This window comes from Gobio gobio, assembly GCF_949357685.1.
Source record: "Gobio gobio genome assembly, chromosome: 13".
Taxonomy (NCBI): domain Eukaryota; kingdom Metazoa; phylum Chordata; class Actinopteri; order Cypriniformes; family Gobionidae; genus Gobio; species Gobio gobio.
The window spans coordinates 27,250,021-27,271,060 of NC_137106.1; positions in this window are offsets into that span (position 1 = coordinate 27,250,021).

Here is a 21,040-nt window from a genome sequence, read left to right on the forward strand (position 1 = left end):
CCATATATCGTTGTCTCGTGTTGGATTAATTCTTCAGTAACAGAACCGGTGTGGAGTGACCAGTGGAAAATGAGTGCCACAGCGAGCGAGGAATTTGTTGATAAAGCAGGAAAACAAGTCAGCTCGCCAGTATGGCAGTTTTTGGGATTTTATAAGTCTGACCGTAGTCAGACCAATGTCATCTGCAAATTATGCAAGACCCCACCAAGACTGGTAATATCACAAACTTGTTTTACCAGCCTTGTCTATACTTTCGTCTGGCTCCGCAGCGCGAGCCTCCGCTGACAGCACATGCGTACCTCGTTCGTTTGGGGACGTGTTTATACTCGATGCTCTCGCCGTTGTGCTATTCTTGACTTTGGCTGAATCCGAAATCGCCCCCTAAACCCTCAATCACTATTCCCTACTTGACTCCACTAATACAGTTCACTTGAAGGAGTGAATGAAAACAAGTGAGCGTTTTGTGTACATCGGCTGTACACTCGTTATTGCGGTGCAAAGTGGAATAGAATGAGTGCACTCAATAACGTCCACAATGGTTTCGGACACCACTACAAATGGCTGTCCCCTCAAATAGCAACCTATTTAAGGGTATAGGGGGTGATTTCAGATTCAGCCTTTGAAACTACATGGAGAGGTAATGTTACTCTGCATCAGTGCCTTATGACAAAGCATCTAAATGCTAACAGTTACAAAGAAATAACGGAGGCACTGCACCTTAATGTTAAGAGATAATTGTTAAGTGTTCATTGTGATTTTAGACTTGTGTTTATATTTTAATTATTTGAGTGTTTTCCATGGTTGTGTTGACATTTCTGCCTTTATAACTGAGGGGATTACAATCAGAGGAAGGTTACGTTTAAAATAATTTTTTTTTAAAAGTAAACTGTTTTTCTCCTGGTCCTTATTTTAAATAGGCCATAAAAATATCAATAATTATCAATATTGACCGATATGAAACACTTATATCGTGATACAGTTTTCAACCATATCGCCCAGCCCTAAAACACAGCAGGGTAAATTATTTAATAGGTGTTACGTGTAAATCAGGGAAAAGCGGAGTGAGGACTCAATTAGCCTTTCGCCGAGCCCCGCCCCCCCTTAGTTACTGTTGCTACGTCCGACAAACAAATGGTCAAACACGACCAGCGTGACAGATTGCCATGACGGGAAGAGGTATACCTGTGCGTGTCAGTGACCTTTTTTGGAGCAATACCTCCAGATCTAGGCAAAAGGGGTTACAGTATGCAGTGGAGGGATATATTCAAAATATAAAAATACGCAATGAAGGAGACACCACTACTATCGAGGCTAATGCTTACCGGTCTCAATCGAAATCTGAGAAACCCCATGACCTGTACCTTAAATGCAACCAGCACAGCCTTGTGGACCAGTCATGCTCTTGCACTGCCGGGTAAATTTTCTTTCATATGGTATGGTATATTATTGTCTATTGCGAGTAGCTATTTTGTTCAAATACAAGGGTATGTTAGCTAGCTATACCTACATGTGCGTCAAAGCCATTCAAAGCTAACTAATGTAAGTCTGGTTTGTTGACTTTGCGTGACCAACACTCAAAAGGACGAAATAAATCACCGGAGAGAAGCAGTTTGTAAACAATCGCCTCTTTACTCACTCTCGTGCTCCCCGTTGAGAAAAACAACACCAACTTTTTAACAAGAACATAGATTCCAGACTTTAACCCTTTGTCTCCCTTTTATACATAAATCTCCCAATTATATAATATACTAATATATAATTTTAACCTTGCACTAACATTTCTCTAGCCTAGAAATCTAGACGCACCCTAGCGGCAGAAAATTTATTTTGCCGCGAGTGTAGTCTAGCAACTCTCGGTAGAACTGAGAGCTGGAAAAACCAAACTCTGGTCAGGCCAATCACAGCGTGTGTAGAGTCGCTGGGCGGGCTTAACATAATGACGGCACGTCACGGCAGAGTTGCGGAGTTTTGCGTGCTACTCGTAAACAAAGCTGGCAAACAGCGGTCATTTGAATCGGTTTTGGCCGCGACTCTGGAAGACTTGGAGTTAAGCTTTTCTTTGAGAAAAGAACAAAGAACGGCACTGAAGTCATTCTTAAGAAAGGAAGATGTGTTCGAAATTTTGCCTACTGGATACGGCGAAAGTCTATCAACTAACGTTAGCTCGGCTTCACCTTTTTCTTCGCTCTGATTGGTTGTGGCGCTCATGGCAGTCATGGCGCTATCCAATTGCGTGCAGAGGGAATTTGAAAGACAGCCGTTTATCCCGCCCCTCGGACTGAGCCCTGTCAATGGTGAGTTTCCAGACCCAACATCTTGATGTGGGTCTAGCTTGTCAGGCTAACATTTCTCTGTTGTTTTGAACACAACTCCTCCAGCGAATCTCTCAGGGTATCTAGTGTCCGATTTCCAAACGGCATAGGCACACCGCTTCACCATCTTGCTTGGAGTCAGTAGGTGCGTTTACATGGAGCACTGTAATCGGTTTAAAGCTACACTGTGTGATATTTTCCCCCATCTAGTGGTGAAAAGGTATATGACCATCCAGTGAATTTTAGTTTCTGTTCCTCTCAATTCCGATTTCGTTTTAACTCCTACGGTGGCCGATTTAGACCAAGATTAACATGAATTCCAGCTCGACCTCGTCCACATTCGACACGGTGCCTGTGGGATATTCTGTGCGCAGTGGGATGGTTGGAACTCAACTGGCCTAATTATTCGGCTAGAAAGAACTGCAGCTAATCCAGAGTGAACTTTGATGATAGTAATGTTTATTCAGTCATCCAATTGCAAGGCATAAACAGGTTTGCGTGGATATGTACATAAATGTGGTTTCTGTGAGAGAACAAATAAGGATGGTAAATATACATACACAGTTAAGAACTGTATAACTATACTTATAAGTTACATTTGTATAATGTAACCGTAAACCAGAGCTTATTGTACCATATATAGGCGCTAAATGCAGCTGCATTAAAAGGAGCGGAGCTGCCGCTGCTGCTGCTAACAAGCGGTGTCGGATTACAAAAGTGTGTGCGCCGCTTTAACGTTAGCACTGCAGTGCGCTCTGTATAACAATTGTTAATATGCCGATCAGACCTGATGCATATTTCCATCAACATACATTACAAGCAAATATTTTCTATAAACGAATAAACATTGTTGATAACAAAATAGGTGAGCATTATGCTATTGTATGTTGACACAAAAATACTTCTGAGGTGACATCAACTGAATTACATGATGACACACTCTGAAACACATCTACAATGACAATAACTATTATTACTTAGAGTTATTAACGCACAGAAATACCACACAAGGAAAAACAGACTTTTGAGGAATAAACAAGCCAGGAAAACTCCATATAACTCTGTTACTGGAGCTGCTGAGATGAAAACTCTCTGCACATGCACCAGACAAGTCTGAACAAGTTGACGCGCATATGCGCGAGGCAGAGAATTTTGTACAGTGCCATCAAGTGTTAAAACCGGTTAAAACGCCAAAGGCGAAGCTTGAATTTACGGGTATGTCCCTCTTTGGCTAATGTACTTTCAAGATGGAGGGGCAACATGGCGACCACCGTTAGATCCCATTACCTTATGTATTTTCAATGGCATATTATAAACTTACGAGAATACTTTATTACTTGAAAGAAGTAAATATACATTAATGAGCACATATATTTTTGAAAGAACTAAGTGTTTTTAGCTTAGAATAGACTAAAAAAGTTACACAGTGTAGCTTTAAAATGACTATGCTCCATATAAACACCTCAATCGGAATAAAAATGCCCAAACCGAAAGAAATTGTAATCGATTTGAGAGGGGTGGAATAAACCTTTTCACAAACCGATCAAACGCAAAATTCCACCATGTAAACGACCTGATCCGATTACTTTGAGTGTAGCGCCTCCACAACTGAAGAGCACGCGTCACGCTCACACCAGGCTAATGTTGACAAGAGAGGAAAGTAAATTTCTCTGAGGTATTAAACTTTTTTATTTCATAACAAGTTATGAACATAATGTTGGAATAATGACACAGACATAGCCTGGCTACACCATCTCATCTTGACAGCGTTTGTCCTAGGCTTCAATTTATTTTTCTGAGGTGATTCTAACCCTTTACAACAAATAATAAATAGCTTTTATAAAACTGTATAAGTCCTGGTGTCCGTTGAGAGTTGCCATTGCAACGGGGAACATTCAAGCTACTGGAGAGGACGTGTCGATATTTCTCTCTGTTTCTCGTAAGTTATATAGCCTATATATATATATATATATATATATATATATATATATATATATATATATATATATATATATATATATATATATATATATATATATATATATATATATATATATATATATATATAAAAAGTTCAACAACTGCTTCAAATTGGTTAAGTAACAAAACCCGCGGTCTCAAATTACTTTTGTTAATATTTATACCTCTGTGATTATGGTATCTTTCCTTAATCATCTGAAATATGTATGCGTTTAGTATGTATATACAGTGTTGCCAACTATTTTCCAAGAAGAGTAGCTAAAGCCTGCCCAAAAAGTCGCTAAATGTCGCTAGATGACGTTGTGCGTCAATTAGCATATCCGTGATGTCACCACGTCGTCCTTGCGTTCTGCCTGCCTAATGTGCTTTTTCTCCTAATCCGCACACATACTGCATTTTAAACTAATATAATACAGCCAACTGTCCAATAAATATGTTCTCATTTCCTATATCTTTTTGTCACAATAGAACGAGTAAGATATAGTGAATTACAAAAATGTTATGTGTAAAATAATCTGAATTGAGAAATGTCAGAAAACTGGAAAAACTATAGCTCTGTGATAGTGAGTAAAATAAGTGATAAACACAAGAGAAGAATGGAAATCATAATGGGTAAAACTAAATTCTTTAAATATAAAACAAAGGAAGCAAATAAGTGATAAATCAGTGGCAACACTGTGTTCATGTGTAGCTCGCTAATTCACAAGGACAGTGAACACAAGGGAACTATTTAAAGGGGAAGAAATCAGGAGGGAACAAGAGGGAGAAATCAAACACCACATGTGCTCCACAAGACAGGACAGGCATGTGACAATAGGTGAGTAGGCCTAATAGCAATGTTGACTAGTGATGTTCGGTTCTTGAACAAATCATTCTTTTGAGCCGGTTCACTAATCGAGCTGAATCGAACAATAGTTCTGGGTTGATGACGCCAGACGCAAAAGCCGAAGCTGCACGTCCAACTCAAAAAAGAACCAAATGAGCCAGTTCAACCAACTGTCGAAGTTTGCAGAGTATTACCGAGGGTCAAAGTTTGCAGAGGATTACAGAGAATTCTGAACGAGTTGGCGATGCAAGTTTGAGGCATGTACCGGAAATATGCTTATTATAACTACTGTTATTAAATAACATTTTATTAAAACCTACAAAAAACCTTGATGCAAATACATTTTACCGTAGGCTAGTTCATTGCGCATGCAGATTTAAAGTCGTTTAACGAATTCGTTTGCCCATATAATCTTAAAATATTTGGGTTATTAAGCTTATTTGGCTTGCTGTCTACTGATGAGGGGCTCGATGAAGCAATTTCATCTCGAGCTCTGATATACCCCATAGTGACTAAAGGATTATGTAAGGCAAGGTACCTAAGATAAAAGTGGAGTTTGGGGAGGTGGGGGATGCTGGAACATCTGAGACAAGCAGCTGTTTATATACTCTGGCTGTTGGCTGTTGATTGGAAGATTAGATGGGCTCGCTCCTCCCTAAATTACTCTTGGAACTTCACTAAGTGAAATGCAAGTTTATAAGGTTTATTCTTTCTAGGCTATTTAGATTAGATTAGATTAGATAATTTTTATTGTCATTGTACAAACATGCATACAACAAAATTATGTACTTTCCAACGTATGCAGTTAAAGTTAAGATAAGAAAAATAAGTGTGTTCAAACGAAGGCCATATTGCACAAAAAAGAAATAAAGTGCTCACATGCTATTTCACATAATGAATAAATTAAATAAAGTGCTCATAACATTACTGCACATGCATGTTCTTGCATGTCAAGAATGCATTGTAGTTGGGGGTGCGTTTTCAGTTCAATGTTCAGTAAAGTGACAGCTACTGTTTTGTGTTTTTGCGTGTTTTGATAGACCTATAGCGTTTTCCAGATGGTAACAGTTCAAACAAATGATGGGCAGGGTGATATGAGTCTTTCAGAATGCTGTGTATTCTCTGCAGGCAACGGGAGGTAAATATGTCGTCTAAGGCAGGTAACTGTTGGTTTGTGATGTTCTGCACAGTCCTTATGACTCTCTGCAAAGCTTCTATCAGCTGCAGAGCTCCCTCCATACCATACCATACTAGTATGCCATATGTGAGGACACTCTCAATGGAGCGGCGGTTGAATGACACCAAGTGTTGTTGTGATAGGTTGACCTTCCTGAGCATCCTTAAAAAGTATGTGCCTTCTTGACTAACGCTGTGATGTTTATCATCCATGAGAGGTGATCACTGTGGTCATCTGAGATGTGGGTGCCCAGAGATTTAAAACTGGACACTCTCTCAGTGATGTGTGGACGTCCTGTTTCTTTCTAAAATCAATGAGAAGTTATTTTGTTTTCTCAATGTTTAGAGACAGATTATTCTCTGTGCACCACACCATCAGCCTCTGTGCATCCTCCCTGTAGGCAGACTCATCGCCTTCGGTGATCAACCCCACCACAGTCGTGTCATCCGCAAATTTGATAATGATGTTAGTGTTAGAAGATGGTATACAGTCATGAGTATACAGAGAATAGAGAAATGGGCTCAGCACACAGCCTTGTGGGACTCCTGTGCTGAGTTTCAGAGTTGAGGAGTGATGTGGGCCCATCCGCTCTGACTTTGGCTGCTTTGTCAAGAAGTCCTTAATCCACAGGCAGATGTTGTGCTGTATACCTAGGTCAGACATCTTGGAGAACAATCTGCCGGGTAAGATGGTATTAAATGCAGAACTGTAGTCCACGAACAGCAGCCGTGCATACGTTTTTTTGGTGTTCTAGGTTTGCCCAGTATGCATACTAGTGGGGGCCCAAGGTGAGTGGCAGAGCAGCCTTGATGTGGTACAGAACCAGCCTCTCCAGGCATTTTGTTATTACACGTGTCAGTGCAATAGGCCTATAATCATTGAGTGATGTTTTGGCAGCCTGCCATGGCACTGGCACTATTGTGGACGTCTTCAGGCAGGTTAGAACAGTACACTGCAACAGAGAAAGGTATTTGTAAATACCTCACCCAACTCTGCAGCACAGTCTCTGAGGACACGCCCTGGGATGCCATCCGGAACCAGCTGCTTTCCGTATGTTACAGAGAGTGCCTATCCCCTCAGGAGGCTGGATGATGAGTGTTTGGCTGTTGGTGACGGGAGCTGAATTGATGGTAGTCCCAGTTCTTTCCACCTCGAAGCGGCCGAAGTACTGGTTGAGCTGCGCTGCCTTCGAAGCACTGTTGTTGTTCATGCTGCTGGTGCTATTCTGCCCAGTGATGTAACGAATCCCCTGCCATGCCCGTCGGGGGTCCGAGTTGCTGAAATGGTTTTCGATTCTCCACCTTTAAGCTGCTTTAGCATCCCTGATGCCCTTCTTTAGGTCCTTCCTGGCTGCGCTGTACTGCTGCATGTCACAAGACCGGAAAGCGGAATTTTCGGGCCTTCAGCAGGAATTTTACATTCTTGGTCATCCACGGCTTGCTGTTAGGACACATGCAAATCAATTTTATTGTGGTCACATTGTAAATGCAGCATTTAATGTAAAATAGCACTGATGACATATAGATGTCAATGTTGCCATCCTCAAATACAGTTCAGTCAGTACAACTGAAGCAGTCCCGCAGCCGCCCCTTCTGGCTACATTTGTATGGTTTTAGTAGTTGGCTTCACCTTGTTTATTAGTGGTCTGTATGCCGGAGTCAGAAACCATGAAATATGGTCAGACAGTCCTAGACGGGAGAGAGGTGATGCTTCATAGCTATGCTTGATGTTGCTATAAACATGGTCAAGTGTGTTTTTCCCTCTAGTTAGACACTGGACATGCTGGTGAAATTTTGGTAGGACAGTCTTTAGGCTGAAATCACCTGCTATTATAAAAACTCCATCTGTATGGGCCCGCTGTTGTTTACTAATGGTAGTTAGCAAGTAGATCAAAGCTGTTGTTGTGTTAGCGTCTGGAGGTATGTAAACAGCAGTGATTACAACAACTGTAAATTCTCTCGGCAGATAGAAAGGGCGACATCTTACTGATAAAAACTCCAAGTCTGGAGAGCAGTGAGTGTCAGTTATCACAGCGTTTGTGCACCAGTTGTTGTTAGTGTAAACACAAAACCCCCCTCCTCTATTCTTACCGGAGTCCGCGGTCCTGTCGGCCCGTTGTGCTGTGCGGCCTGTTAGCCGAATAGCCTCCGCTGGGATAGCTGGGTTGAGCCAAATCTCCGTAATTACCATTACACAGCAGTCCTGGATGGTTTTCTGTGTGGATGTAATAAGTTTCAGCTCCTCAACTTTGTTGGGAAGTGATCTTGCGTTTGTAACGAAGAGACTCGGCAGTGGAGGCTTGTGTGGGTCTCTGCCTAGCCTGGCTCGTATCCCGGCTCCCACCACATCCTGGTTGCATGTTTGTTGTATGAACTTTAAATTTCTCATTAATCATGACTACAGATATTCCTTCCATCTCTAAGAACTTTTCAGCTGCTTTAATTTTTATTTTGATTCTTTCTGTCTGGCTTTCCGTTTGAGCGGAACAGTTAACAACTTCTGTTATAAATGTTACAAATGCCACTTTGTCTGCAATCTTTGATGTCTCTTTAACTTCCCCCTGTTCGCTGTTCATCTTTTTTTTTTTTTTGAGGAATTGAGACCGTAATACTTCCTACTTTGTTATTTTTCCGACTTTCTTTAGTGCTTCAGCATACGATATTCCTTCCTCTACTCTAACGTTCTGAACTTGCACTGCATGTTTCCTCACCTTAAGTTAAAATTAATCACTGAAAAACTGTCCATTTTTTAATTGTTTCTATTGCATTTCAATCGCTTAACGTCTAACACTGCTGCTCCAGTTAAACTTCACTTAATCTTTTCAACTGGAACATCTGGGGAGATACCTGATATAACTCCTTTAACCCATTTTTTTTCTTCTGGGATCGAACAGATCACTTTTGGCCCAATAATCATTTTCACACCTAGAGACGTTTTTTTGTTATCTGTTATCCTTACAAAAGAACAGCAATCTACCATCACTAAATGATTTGACACTTTCGATCGTTCCAATCATTTCCTTAATAGCTTTAGAAAGCTTCAACGGCATTACTAGACCCAGCAGCAAATTTAATCATTACCTTACCATAGATTTCCTTTCTCACTGCCAGTTTCTGATACCTGGCCACTACTTTTCTTTCTTTTCCTATTTACCACTACATTCCATTCACCTTCCCCATTCCCTCCGCTGTCCACGCCAAACATTTCATCCTCCATTTCCAGATCACTACCGGAATCAACGCCACTCCCTACCATGCACGCTCCAGTCACAAATAAGCTGTTGCCAACCTACCAGAACCCGAGGACTGCTTCTCCTCATCCAAGTGAACTGACTCTTCTTCTTCTTCTTCTTCTTCTTCTTCTTCTTCTTCTTCTTCTTCTTCTTCTTCTTCTTCTTCTTCTTCTTCTTCTTCTTTTTTTAACGGCAGTTGGCATCCAGCTTTTGGTGCATTACCGCCACCTTCTACTCCGGAATGTGAATCAGATCTCAGGTTTACAATCTAACTTGAGGGAACTGCCTCAATTGAGGTGTGTGTCTATATTTGGTGGTTAATGAGGTGAGCTGACGAGTGACAGGTGTCGGTAATTATTACTCTTGAATCAATCACTAAATAGTAGGCTGCATCCGAAAGCTGGAAAATGCTGCCTTCGGAGGACGCATTTCAAGGTAGGAAGGTACCAAGGCACATCCGTATCCAATGTTAGCTTCACTTCCTGTCTCCTGAGATACCTTCATCTGATTGTTTTTTTGAAGGCAGCATAGATGTATCTTTCGCTGAAATTACTACTGTAGTAATTAAATGTTTGTTCTCAACAAAGCTTTATTTTGCTGTAGATCATTCAACTGTCACACTTCCTCAGAAGTCTGTCCGAAATCAGTTTCGTAAGGTACCTTTGTGCGCGTACGCTGCTTTACAAGCCATTGCCTGATAAGGAAGCGAGGCAACAAGTCAGCTACTAAGGTTTTCGGATGCAGCCGTAGTGATGGGAGAGCCTGTGACATAAACTTTGAACAGTAAATTTTGTAAATTATTATTTTGTTCTGAAGGACCCCCTGTGGTGAAAAGCAAGTTATAATGTTGTTTATATGTCTATGTGGTGTTTTTAATATGCTTTAAGACCATGTGCCAATTCATGCGTCAAAATCATTGCTGATTATTTTCTCCTTAAAGTCTACAGCCAGTAGTAGGAGCTAGTTCCGCATGTTTTCCACCATGTTTTAGTGTCTGCCATCTTTTTTTTTAAAGCTAAGCTAACAGACTCTTGCTCTATGGAGAAAGCTGAGTAGTAGGCTAACCACAATGGCGGAAGGTAGTTTTGAAGATGATAAGGCAGTAGGGATGTGACGGTAAGGAAATTTTCCCACCGGTTAATGATGTGTGACAACACAGATAAAACCGGTATCACCGACAGGGGCTTTTCAAATCGCTAATTTTAAACCGAAAGTAAAATGCACACGGCCGCTCAGGCATTTATAATGGAGCGGTGTGGAGAAAAGCGAGTGTTTTCAATTAATTCCTATGAAAGTTAAGCTTCCATAGGCATGAACTGAAAACGCGACAGACTGGAGACGCACCGTGAATGACTGTGTGGCTATGAATGAATGACAGTGCGGCCGTAAATGTGTGTGCACTGTGCAGCCGTGAATGAATGACAGTGCGACCGTAAATGCATGTGCACTGTGCGGCCATGAATGAATGGCCGTGCAGCCCTGAATGAATGCGTGTGTGGCCATGAATGAATGCCCATGCGGCCGTGAATGAATGACAGTGTGGCTGTAAATGTGTGTGCACTGTGCGACTGTGAATGAATGACAGTGTGACCGTAAATGCGTGTGCACTGTCCGGCCATGAATGAATGGCCGTGTGGCCGTGAATGAATGCCCATGCGGCCGTGAATGAATGCCTGTGCTGCCATGCTCATTTTACTTTCGGTTTAGAATTAGCGCCCATTTGGGGACGGGTTGCGTGAATTGTGGGTTCATTAGCCTATTATTATTAATGAAAAACACAACAACAACACCGTACAATGACAAACTCACTTAAATAGGCGCTTTTACATTTCGCTTTGAAACCACAATCTTGTCTGTCAGCTCCTCACTCTCTGATGAATGAAATCTGACTCCTGCTGCAATTGTGCTGTGACTCGCGTTCGGCTCACACTATATTAAGCAGACGCATTAAGTTTTTAACTGTAGTGTCTGTTCTCTAACTGAACTAAATGTTTTTTTTACTATAAAAATCTAAACGACGGGGGCAGTGTCGTGGTGGGCAAGTGATGTAACAGGTGTTTTGCTTGAACACCGGTAACACCGGCAACACCGACCATCACAGCAAGCCTATACACTCTAAAAAAAAAGGCTCGTAATCATAGGGGAACCTTTTTTAGTGCTATATAGCACCAATTTTGGTGCTTCAGTGGTTCTTCAGCGGTTCTTCAGAGGTGCTATATAGCACCTTAGTCAAAGAACCGGTGAAGAGCCTCTGAAGAACCGGTGAAGAACCTCTAAAGAACCACTGAAGCACCAAAATTGGTGCTATATAGCACTAAAAAAGGTTCCCCTATGATTACGAGCCAAGAACCATTTTTGGTGCTATATAGAACCTTTTTTTTTTTAGAGTGTATGGCAGAAGGGGATTTTGAAGATCTGGAGCGTGATTCCAATGCTCATGGCAACCTGTCCGAGCTGCAATACAGCGAGGAACAGTTGCGGATGATGGAGGAACAAGAGGCAGCCAGAGCAGCTGCTACAGCAGAGGAGCAAGTCCTGCTTGGTGGTCAGGAGGAAGAGCCTGGGCAGACTCAAGCTGGGGTGGACTGGATAAAACTGTGTCTTTTCAGTTTCGAGTCAACAAGTAGCCTGGTTGTATAATTTCTTCCGATACTACTATTTCTATAACCGGTAGGCATGGCTTGGGAGTGGCCTTGTAGGGCAGCAAAGGAGTTGTCTTTCATACACATGAGCCAAAAATACATTTTCTGGCTTTTCTCAGTCTAGAAGGCACCAACTTCTAAAATAATTTCACATTTTTACTACATAAATGACCCAATTTAAATATACATTCATCTTTCCAGCGGTGAAATATACCTTTAAGGATTAATTCATGTTGAATTTTAGCATTTTGCAAACATTATGGTAACTTTGAAATGTTCTCTGTATGTTCTGAAACAAGTAGCAAGTATTAATGTACTTAAAAAAAAAGCTCCATGAAGGATATATAAATAACATTTTTGTGCTAAGTTTTTGAGAACATTATTAAAGACCAGATAACTTTAAACCAACATTCTATTAACATGACTGGAAGAACATCTTAGCTGGGTACATTCAAAAGATTTACATTTTATAGTTTTATAATGAATGTGAATCTCAAACTTTTACATTCACACAGCAGCTTGCATACAGTATTTGAGCTCGTCATCCAGCTCAGGCAGGATATATCAGCGAGTCCTGATGCTGTTTAACTAATTGGGCGTGGCAGGAATTTCTTGTGAAATGTCACCTGATAGCTCCAAAATAAAACAGCCAGAGCTTTTCACTGGACAACTTTGGTAGAAAATGATCTACCTTTACATCCATTAATAATTTAAAGCTGCAGTTTATTATTTGAATATAACATTTGTTTTCCCCTATCGTGCACCAATAGACGCCCTGTAATAAAGCACAATGAGCTCTATAAACGGACAAGTTCACTCATAAATGAAACCTGCAGCCATAAAGCATTTCACTGTAATTTATTTCACTATAATTTATTTATTTCTTAGTATTCACAACTGGTTTTGTATCTTGCATTGCAACTGCATTGGTTTACTACTTGAAACTGAGGCTATATCCACTTAAGGAACTGTCAAAAACACAAAACATGCCATTTCATGTTTCATAATAACCACATAATTCTCACAAGGTGTGTCACACAATAAAGTCTGATTAGCTTGATTAAGTTAATCCAAAACGTTTATAGTAAATTACTGCCTTGACTCACATGCACAGTTTCCCACCATTTAATCTGGTAGTTAAATAAAGAGAATCTCCATCATTTCCAATGTCCTGGACTCTTTTTACACTCTTCTTTTAACCCTGAGATCTATTCCGTCACTTATCCAAACGTTGAGACCACTATAATTAAATAAATAAGATGGGCATCACGTACACTGAAGAAGCCATTATGTGTGTGTGTGTGTGTGTGTGTGTGTGTGTCTTTGGTACTGAAAGAGATGTCATAAACATTGATAGGGATGATTTGAGATTTCTTACATTTTTCCTTGCCCATAATGTCCCTCCCTATCCTGTTTTCTGCAATATTTGCACTTATCATTAGGCTATTCAAAGTGAGTTCAACAGGTTACTTTGTGTGTTGAGAAGAACTGGTTGGATTAGATCTCAGGAAAATAAATATTTCCTCATTGCATTACTAATGTAAAATATCTATAAATGTTATGTTTCAACAACGAACTACAAAAACTAAATCAGACACACACACCCGGAGCAGTGGGCAGACATTTTGCCCAGGGAGACATTGGGGGTTAGGTGCCTTGCTCAAGGGCACCTCAGTCATTTCCTGACGTATTGACAATCGAACCTGCAACCATTGCGTTACCAGTCTGTCTCTCAAACCATTAGGCCATGACTCCTTTTCTTGGTGCAGGTATCAACATATTACAGTGTGGTGAGGGGGGTGAGGTTCAGCAAGGTCTGCAGCTGGACAGAGAGCCGGGAGACGAGAGGTGAGTAATTAGGTCAAGTGCAAAATTGTAATCACCTGTGTCTCGTTACAGTTATTGGTGTGGAGAGACCGGTTAAAAGCCACCAGGAAACAGGACAGATGGTGTTTCCCAAACGGAAGGCAGCATCCCACGAAAGCTGCATATTTTGGTTGCCACATCATCAAACGTCGCCGAAGGCAATCTCAATTTGAAGGATCTTTGGAAGGCAGCCTTCGGCCCTGTCCCAAATGGCACACTTCATGTGCACTTTCGGTCTTGTGGACTTACAATGGCAGCTGCGTGCATGTGTTCGCTAAATCCACGAGACCGCAGGGTGTCCCATTTTAGGTCTCAGAAGGTCCACCTTTGAGGTCGATTTGTGCCCTCGATGCGCACTTCTGCCGAGCCCGCACTGGTGCAGGTTACGGAGCCGACAGTCTTACCGGCAGTCAAAGAGGCATTACGTCATGAAAGTGCGGACTCAGAGGAAGACCGTGAGGGTTTAGGATGCCATTTGGGACAGGGCCTTCGTTTCATGTCCTTCCTTCGGCCTGTTTTGGAGGACGCATCGGATGTTTCCTTCACAGCCTTAAATCACCCACAATCCTTTGCCCATTCCAATTCATGAAAATAAACTGACAGAAAATGAGTTGGTACTGAGACTGACACTAAACTGACAATAATGTAAGCAACTGGGTGACCGCAGACGGCTGTCATTCACTCTATTGCATTAATAGAAAGCAAGTTAATATAAAGATTTGTAATACAAAGTATTTTTCCAAAATTAAGTTTTAATAGTATTTTTACTTTGTAACCGCGGGGGCGGGAACGTGCATGACGTAGCCATGCCAACTAACTAGACTGTCTCATTAAAGTGTTTAATTGCTGAGAAAGACACTAGCCTACAAGCCTCAAAAGGACTGGACTAGGAAGGACGCAGTCTCTGTAGGATGCAGCCTTCCGTTGAGAAACACCCCAGAGACTGACTGAGGACTTGTGTGTTTTTTTTTTTTTTTTTTAATAAAAATTTGTATTAACTGCATGCAAGAACAATAACAACAATTTTCATCATTGTCATACCATAGTAATGCAATAAAATGCCAAAGTTATTCAGTCTTTCAGTCCAGATTAAATGCCAGTCCTTAAACACAGCCACTGTTCTCGTAGCTTTTAAGTTTTTAAAGGATTTAAAATTCATTTTCATCTCAAGGTTAAATCTTAAAAAAAAGAGTTTTGCAATTAGAAAATGTACATTTATGAATGATATTTGGCTAACAGAAAAAATAAAATTTATAAAATAAATATAATTATTTTTTTCACCTTCATGAAAACCAATTTGTTTGTTTTTTGTATCATTTTTTGTTTGTTGATAAAATCACAAATATCACACCAAAATGTCACTGTGTGAGAGCAATTCCAAAATAAATGTAAAGTAGATTCAGGTTTCTCGATACAGAAAGAAGAGAGGGTATTAATGCCTTCCTAAATCTTTTGAGAGAGCACTTCTCTCAGAGGACGCAGGACTTTGTGGACTGGTGTCTGCCAAACCACCTCCTTATCAATGCAGTGAAGACCAAGGAGATGGTGGTGGATTTCTGCAGACATCGGTCTACTCCCTCACTTGTGAACATCCAGGGAATGGACATTGAGAGAGTGGACTCTTATAAGTACCTGGGTGTTCACCTGAACCATAAACTGGACTGGACTCTTAACACGGATGCATTGTACAGGAAGGGTCAGAGCAGGCTCTACCTCCTGAGGAGACTGAGGTCTTTTGGAGTGCAGGGGGTGCTCCTGAAGACATTCTATGACTCTGTGGTGGCATCAGCCATCCTGTACGGGGTGGTCTGCTGGAGCAGCAGTATCACTGAGAGGGAGAGGAGGAAGCTGGGCAAGGTCATCAGGAAGTCCAGCTCTGTCCTAGGCTGGCCCTTGGACTCAGTGCGGGAGGTGGGTGACAGAAGGGTCCTGGCAAAACTGTCATCTATGCTGGTCCATGAGTCACACCCCGTGCAGGACACACTGTCAGCTCTGGAGAGCAGCTTCAGTGACAGACTGCTCCATCCTCGGTGTGAAGGAGAGATTCCGCTGGTCTTTTCTTCCTGCTGCTGTCAGACTGCTGACATAAAACTCTTTTTACTGATGCAATATTTTTGTACTATTTCACTGTGCAATTTTTTTAAACGTGCTATACATGTTAGCATTAACTATGTATAGTCTATTTTAGTTGTATGTTTTATCTTAGAGTTTGTGATACAGCTGTTTTATTATTGTACCCCTGCTGTTGCTAAATGCAATTTCCCCACTGCGGGACAAATAAAGGCTTAACTACTACTACTACTACTTAGCCTATCTGGGTAAAACCTATGAATTAACTTAAAGGTAATTTCTCTCTTTTTGTTAGTAATCAGGTATTTGTGTGGCAATGTCCAAACTTTCTTCCAGGGAATATCACTTACGAAACCATTCCAGTAAGAAATCACATTTGGCACAGAAACAACCTCCTCCTGAAACAAGACTCTAGTTTTCTTATTGTTTTTTCTATTTAGATGTAGGCACTGTTTACCAACAAATGTCTTACACAGATCCACTGAGGGACAAAAGGATGAAAAAGAAAACCCTTAATAAAGCATAAGAACTCCTTGTGGCACAGCATCAGCCTCAACTGCAAACTCTTTTAGAGTAACAGGAATTCCATGCTTTACTAAGAACTCAGAATACTTACAGATTGAACCATTTAAGTTGAGATACAAAAGTTTTTTTTTTTTTAGCTTGACAGAATGGCACTTAAACCAATCAATTAATCTTAACTTGGGTTTTCTGAGTAAACAAGGAATAGTATGTGAATAATATAGATTACTAGATTTTTACAATTAAGTTAAGACGTTAAGTAAAGTTAACTAAAAAGTGTTTTGTTAGAATCACTGTTGGATTTTACAGTGGTACAACTACAAAGCAGCCAGAAAGACACTTAAGTACAGTAACTACTCAAATACTTTACACCACTGCCCCTTGTTAAAAGTTGTATTTGAAATACATTTATTTTATGCTAAATATTCTACAAATACATTTACATTTATGTACTTAATTTAAATTGATTTTAGTATACAAAATTGGTATACTTAAAGTCTGACTTTGGGTGTAATTTAAATATCTTGTATTTAAGTTATACAGTGATCATACTATCCTTAGTAATAGTGATATTAAACACTTTTTAGGCTTAATATTAAGAATTAACTTCAAACAAAGTTTAGTTATAATATTTATATCAGTAAGTCTCAAGCAATATGTCAGTAAATATATTAATGGGTTTGTAGTATAGTATAAAATAAATGTAGGCCTATTTTAAATACATTTTGGCATAGTTTTTTTCACTAGGGCAGACTCTGCATCCATTGCCTCTTTTTCACTATCATGCACCTAAATCGGAAAGTCTTAAGAAACCCAAAAGTTACCAAAACTCATAATCGCGATTTGTGCTGATATTCATGTGCATTTTAACTCATAAATACATTCTTTCTGACATGACTTGAAAACACCGTAACTGCAAAAGCTAAACCTTGACCTTAAACCTTACCATTGGTTTAACCAGCTTGATCTATGTTTCGAACACGCCATAAAGCCAATGCCATCACACTCGCCAACAAACCGTTTTGCTGTACTGTACTCGCTAGAGTGCACACTATTGGGAATGTTGCAGATTTGGCCCATTTCTCAGAAGGAAACCCTTTAGAGTCTAGAAACTCATTGCAGCTAAACACAAGTCTCACCATGTATTTCAAATCTGAGAATGATGACATTTTTAGACAATGCTATGTTGGCCTAATTTGTTTTAAGATGAGTCTTTCTTTTTATGCAAACCGAAGGAAATGGGTACAAACTGAAACATCCTGTTGTTGTGGGCAGAATTTCCGAACAACTTTTGCCCACAGCGCAAATGTAACTGAGCAATTTGCACTTTTTTTATTTTATTATTTGTTAAATATTTAAGTACCACTTCAGTAATGTATTTTTGCTGAATCCTCTGTTGTGATTAAATTAACTATTCAATTAACTGTATTTGACGTCTACTTGATTATAAAAACAGTATAGGTCTAGATAAAAGTTTACAGGAAATGTGTTTTGAGTAAAAAAACAAAACAAACAAACCATGAAGTAAGTTTTATAATTATGACCTTTTACCTTTTCAATAATTTGCCCACACTTTGAATATCAGGCATGCTATTGTTTAATTAAATTCAAATTTATTTCTAGCACTTTCCACAATTTTGCATAGAAGCATATAGTTTACTAGCATACATAGTAGAAAATCCTGCTACTATTAGGTGATCTTGATTGGTTGACCAAACCTTAATGAGCACACCTGTGGTTTCTTACTAGTTAAGCCCTAGTATCAGTATGTTTCAATGCAAGAAGCCAGCTTTCCTTGATTCAGGTATGGCCTGTGTGGAATTGTTGAGTTGATGTCAATGTAAGTTACTTTTTATTTTGTTTGTTTGATTTCAAGTATGTGTTTGATATTTTTTCATACATTGAATTCTAGTTATATTTAGTTTTCTTTGATCCTATTTATGTTAATACTGATTTCAGATGTTTGATTTAGGATATGCTAATTTTTTGTATTGCATTAATTGTTTCTATTTTGTTTATGCTTTATTAGAAACCAACAATTACCTGCATGTCATCAATGTGAAATGACTACTCCTACATGTCGAATAAACTGAGAAAAGAGATAGATGACTGAATGAGTTTTAATGGACCCACCATTCTGGTAGCAACTGCTAAATCAGCCTGAAATTCCTTCTAATTTTCTATATACATATAGAAAGTAGTTACAAAAGTGAACACATGCAATTATGACAAATAAAGAAAACAACACACAGACAGTTTGAAATGGTGAAAGAAATTTACATACCTGATCAGAAGTTTTATTAATTTAGTGTATTCCTAATACACTCCAATGCACCTGTACTAATACACTTTTCCCATTAATGGTACTTTAATGGCCCGTTGCATTATGTTTTTGCAAAATCATCCTTACCAGTCCACAACAATTACACAAAAAGCTAAAAAACTTAATGTCAAACAAATTCAGAATCAGAAACGTCATTTCAATTAATGCGTCACATTTAAATCTGCAGTGTAATGCGAGACCGCCAAATAATTTCATTGTGTTTTCCATCAGGAGCCGTTGTGCAGTATATTTAGAGTTTAAGTGCGAAGAGAAAGTCGGCAGAGAAATGTTACAGTTTTTATTCCATCTGCACACACTGAAACACGAGCAGTTCTGCAAGTTCACATTCTTCAACCACCGAACAGAAGTGTCTATGTTTTGGTGTGTGCACAAGGATAAAACTAATGTTATGCTTTTGTACCACTGCTTTTGTACGGGGGCATTTTAAATGCAAAAAGTCTCCTTCAAAGGGCACTGCTCTGTGTCAATGAGGAGGAGACTGTGAAGGTGACAATAGCGGTGTTTCCACTGTCTGGCCAAAGGCGAGCATGCTAGGGCGTGCCAGGGTCACTACCGGGGCTTTATCAGGCCTCATCGGGGCTTCCTCGGGGTCAACGGCCAGGGGTTTTTGTACCTTGGTCCAAAGCAGGCCAATTGGAGCTTGAGGAGTGGTCATGAACAAAGGCAGAGTTTACCTGAGTTAGGAGACTGTCAACACCCCTGCTCATTTCCCATGTTATCCTATCAGGCTACCTGCTAACTTCAGAATTTAAGACATTAACAATTTTCATTTTAATAACAAAGTTCGGAATAAAAAAAAAATCAACAACGAAAAGTCTTCACCACGAGGTTCAGCCTTGAACAGTCATAACCTTCACAATTTATAGCAGGCATGAGTTACAGGGTGTTTTTCCTCAGACCCTATTTGTACATAAAAAAACAAAAAAAAAACATAAATTTCTAAAAATGCTTTGCAAAAAACGTGATTTTTTTCCTTCATGCACAGCAAAATTTGAAACACCTACACATATCTCAATATAACTGTTTTTGACAGGAAGTCTGTGGTGTCTGCAGAAAGTTTGCAGCAGGTACACCAACAGGATGTTTCTAGGCATAAATGCTTTTCGAAACCTGATATCAAATGCCAGCCCATGTTCTCATCATCCCTCCGCCGACCAGAGTCTGTCAGCCATCCAGAACTAGCCCACGAACACATGCAGCTGGAGAATTCCCGACTGACAATGGCTGAGTGGCAGAGGCAGCTGAACCTGAACGTATGTTTGTACTGCGGATCTCCTGGGCATTTTATCACTGAATGCCCCGTTCGTCCTCCTCGTCCCATGGTGAGTGCCATTATCCTTTCTCTTAGAAAAATGCAACCACTCGCCACAACTGTAAACCTTACTGCTGCCGGTGTGTCTCTTCCAGTTACCGCTCTCCTCGACTCTGGGTCAGCCGGCAATTTCATCTCGGGCACCCTCTGCCGCCAGCTCAAGCTCCGGACGTCAGCCACCCCCGTCAGTCTACCAAATCAAATCGATAACGGGAAAACCACTCAGTCGTCGACAGGTATGCTCCTCCGTGGGTCCGATATGTATCCAAGTGAGTCTTCTCCATGTAGAACATCAACATCTGCTGGTTCTGGAGGAATCCACCGCTGACATCATCTTAGGGCGTCCGTGGTTTGAGCAACACAACCCTGTCATCTCCTGGAAGACTGGAGAAGTCCTGAAGTGGGGGCGACAGCTGTTCCCCGGACTGTTTCTCTGCTCTTCCAGTTCGTTCACCTCCTAGATCCTGAGACCTACCTGTCTACACCACATCCATCGAAAGCCCAGTGGAGAAACGTTCGGTGGACATTCCCTCCTTTTACACCACCTTCAGGGACGTCTTCTGCCCCTAACGTGCTTCCAAGCTGCCTCCACACCGGCCATGGGACTGTGCCATTGATCTGCTGCCGGGTGAGCCAGTGGCCCGAGGAAAGATCTACTCTCTATCACTTCCGGAGAAGAGAACTGCTTCAAGCTTCTTTTTCGTGGCAAAGAAGGATGGAGGCTTGAAGCCCTGCATTGACTACCGTGCCCTCAATA